This window comes from Octopus bimaculoides, chromosome 8, assembly GCF_001194135.2.
Source record: "Octopus bimaculoides isolate UCB-OBI-ISO-001 chromosome 8, ASM119413v2, whole genome shotgun sequence".
NCBI lineage: Eukaryota > Metazoa > Mollusca > Cephalopoda > Octopoda > Octopodidae > Octopus > Octopus bimaculoides.
The window spans coordinates 8,253,793-8,258,115 of NC_068988.1; the positions used below are offsets into that span (position 1 = coordinate 8,253,793).

Here is a 4,323-nt window from a genome sequence, read left to right on the forward strand (position 1 = left end):
TGGAAGAATGGCCAGTATAAACGGACCAATTCTGAGAATACACCTGTAGAAAAAAAAAAAGAAAGGTAATATAAAAGGAGAAAGGGCTCTATACCCCTTTCTTATTTTTCTGACCAGGCTCCCGTGGTTTTATGGGTTTTTCCACGTGTAACCTTTCCTTTTTCGAAGCGCCTCCCCCTTTGGGAGTTCTACTTATTTATTTATTTATTTATTTATCTATTTATTTATTATATCTCTCTCCGTTTTCTTCCTCTGTTTAGACGAACTTTCCTACCTTTTCGGACAAAACCTTTTGTAACCTTCGTCCTGTCTTTGTCCTTACATGTTTTTAATTGATATTAGCACTTGTGGCCAATAAAACGAATCAATTATTATTATTATTAGGTTTTTCTTCATCTTTCAATTTTGTTTCCAATTCTTGTCTAGCAGAATCGTTAGCACGCCGGACAAACTGCTTAGCGGTATTTCGTCCGTTTTCACGCTAGGAGTTCAACTTTTTACCGAGATCGACCTTCAATCTTTCGGTTTCGATGAAATAATCAACAGTTGAGCACTAGGGTCGATATAATCGATTGGCCCCTTCCCCACAAAAATTCAGTCCTTGTGTCTATAGCAAAAAGGATATTTAGTCCTGTCTTTTTACTTTTCTGAGTTCAAATCATGCTAGGATTTCTTCGCAAATAAAACTCGTGCTTTCTTCTCTGAGCCGTCCTTTATATATACAGGTTCTCCGTCGGTTACGACGACGAGCGTTCCAGTTGATCCAATCAACGGAACTGTCTGGTCATGAAATTAACGCGCAAGTGGCTGAGCACTCCACAGACACGTGTACCCTTCATGTAATTCTCAGGGAGATTCAGCGTGACACAAGGTGTGACAAGGCTGCCCCCTTTGAATTACAGGTACTACTCATTTTTTGCTAGCTGAGCGAACTGGAGCAACGTGAAGTAACGTGTCTTGCTCAAGGACAAAACACGCCACCTAGAATCGAACTGATAGCCTTAAGATCACGAGCCAAATACCCTAAACACTACGCCACGCGCCTTCCACTTTCTTTCGCATATGTAACAAATGTAACTCACCAGGAAGAAAAACAGGTTTGGTTTTACTTTATTTTACTTTATTTTGCTTTATTTCATTTTTATCCTGAAGAATTTGAGGGAGACATTGCGAATGAGATGTGTCAGTGTTTGTAACCAGTCAAACTAGTTGAAACGAGTAGAAGGCAGTATTTAAGCATTTAGTATTTGAAAACCAGACAAGGGTGTATGGCGATAAAAGAAAAAAAGGAGACACGCCAGCACTACTGTTGCTACGAATTATTGTAACAACATGGCTGTTACAGAATTGGTGATCGTTGTTGTTTAGCCCAGGGTCAGTTCTGATCGACCAGTGGAGGCGCAATGACCCAGTGGTTAGGGTAGCGGACTCGCGATCATAGGATCGCAGTTTCGATTCCCAGACCGGGCGTTGTGAGTGTTTATTGAGTGAAAACACCTAAAGCTCCACGAGGCTCTGGCAGGGGATGGTGGTGAACCCTGCTGTACTCTTTCACCATAATTTTCTCTCACTCTTACTTCCTGTTTTTGTTGTGCCTGTAATTTAAAGGGTCAGCCTTGTCACACTGTGTCACGCTGAATATCCCCGAGAACTACGTTAAGGGTACACGTGTCTGTGGAATGCTCAGCCACTTGCACGTTAATTTCACGAGCAGGCTGTTTCGTTGATCGGATCAACTGGAACCCTCGACGTCGTAAGCGACGGAGTGCCAACAGTTCTGACCGACCACCCATGTAATTAAAGATCTTACATTCATGATCATCTTGCCTTTATTTTTATTACTTCCATATACATGTACATAATATATCTAGGGTCGTTTTATCTCATGCTTTATTTTCTTTTTTTTTCCAAGAGAGAAGTATATGATTTGAGGAAGGGCGAGGTACTATTTCTAACAATGTGGAGGCGCGTCGCTTTGTGGTTAGGGTGTTGGAATCGTGGTCGTAAGATTGTGGTTTCGATTCCTGGAACGGACGGCGCGTTGTGTTCTTTGAACAAAACACTTCATTTCACGTTGCTCCAGTCCACACAGCTGGCAAAAATACGTAATCTCACGACGGACGGGCGTCCCATCCAGGGGTGAATATATACGCCACAGAAACCACGAAACCGGAAAACCGATCCTATGACTCTATATGACTGGGAAAGGATTTTTATCCTTTATACTGTCCTGTCTCTAACACGTTAAGTAGCCACGAGGTGGCTGTCTCTTACTTGTCTAGTATAGCAGCAGGTGCTGCTGCTGCTGCTCTTGTTAAGTCACAAGTTCCCTCCACAACCTCAAAGGGACAATATCCCTTCCGCCAACAAGTTAAAAAACAATATGGCAAGTTACCTCAATCTGTCCTCTGAATCCGAAATGATACAACGATCGTTTGTTGTTTCCTGTCGTCAGGACTTAAATACTCTTACAGAACTGAACCTAACTCCTACCTTTAATCTAACACAGTGGTCCTCGACCATTTTTTTTTTACCTATGCACCCCTTTCACTACAATGTTATTCTGGTACACCCTCATAGCCATTCGATGTTTAAAAACAAGTTTTACAGATATTTTTTTCAAAATACCTATTTCGTTTTTCACACATTAACTTGTGTAGGTTGAACTATGTAAAATGTTAGAGAAAGAAACCCAGCTGTTCCTTGCGATAAACACATCTAAAGCAAATTTTTTTTTTCATGGATCCGTGTGGTAAGAAGCTTGCCTCCCAACCACATGGTTCCGGGTTCAGTCCCACTGCGTGGCACCTTGGGCAAGTGTCTTCTACTATAGCCTCGGGCTGACCAAAGCCCTGTTAATGGATTTGGTATATGGAAACTGAAAGAAGCCTGTCGTATATATATTCTTTTCTACTCTAGGTACAATGTTTTGTGGGGAGGGTCCAGTCGATTAGATCGACCCCAGTACGCAACTGGTACTTAATTTATCCACCCCGAAAGGAGGAAAGGTAAAGTCGACCTCGGGAGAATTTGAACTCAGAACATAAAGACAGAAGAAATACCGCTAAGCATTTCGCCCGGCGTGCTAACCATTCTACCAGCTCACCAGCTTGCCGTCGAATATACATGGCGCATGGCTCAGTGATTAGAGCGTCGAGCTTACGATCGTGAGTTCGATTCCCGGACCGGGCTGCGTGTTGTGTTCTTGTGCAAGGTACTTTATTTCCCGTTGCTCCAGTTCACTCAGCTGTAGAAATGAGTTGCGACGTCAGAGGTGCCAAGCTGTATCGGCCCCTTTGCCTTTCCCTTGGATAACACTGGTGGCGTGGAGAAGGGAGGCTGGTATGCATGGGCGACTGCTGGTCTTCCATAGACAACCTTGCCCGGACTTGTGCCTCGGAGGATAACTTTCAAGGTGCAATCCCATGGGTCATTCATGTCCGAAGGGGTCACAAATATATGTGTGAGTGTGTGTTTGTCCCCCCACCCCCACTAACGCTTGACAACCGATGCTTGTGTGTTTTTGTGTGTTTATGTCCCCGTAACTTAGTGGTTCGGCAAATCAGACTGATATAATAAGTACGAGGCTTACAAAGAATAATTCCCGGGGTGTATTTCTTCGACTAACACCATTTAAGGTGGAGCTCCAGCATGGCCGTAGTCAAATGACTGAAACAAGTAAAAGAATAAAAGAAAAATACTACTGTGTCCCCAATTTACTATTTTGCTAACGTGGACCTCACAAAGGATCATATGCGCCCCCCCCCACGGGTCATATGAACCCCTGCTGGGACCCCTGACCTAACGCATTATTGCTATGTAATATATTCTGAGAGCTCTAGGCTGTAGGTCAAACACCTCTTAGTCCTTCGTTTCCTTTATGGTGTATAATAAAAGTAAATAGTTTTGTGGCTTTACGGTAATACTCCGCTATTGCCCAGTGATGCGGGACGATCTTGCGGGCAGTGAACCGAGAGGCAACATCTAATCCAATCAAACAACTATGTACAAAATCAATAGCCTTTCATCTTCTGAACATAATCGATTTCGTCTCTTCATCTTGATTTCTTTAGCATTTAACTTAACCGCTGTATAATCATGATCATCGTCATCATCATCATCGCCATTATCATCATCGTCATCATCATCATCATCATCGCCATTATCATCATCGTCATCATCATCATCATCATCATCTTTATCATCTCCGTCATCATCAATGAATGTCTAATCATTTTCCATATATATACACACACACACGCACACATACATACATATATACATATATATATACATACATATATAGATAGATGCATACATACA

General features: G+C 42.5%; 1 protein-coding gene across 2 annotated transcripts in view; it reads left to right on the forward strand.

The window, feature by feature from the left end:
* The window catches only part of LOC106872159 (high affinity cAMP-specific 3',5'-cyclic phosphodiesterase 7A), a 126,240-nt gene that overhangs the window by 61,869 nt on the left and 60,048 nt on the right, over positions 1-4,323 (forward strand). The gene's annotated exons all lie outside the window — the stretch shown is intronic.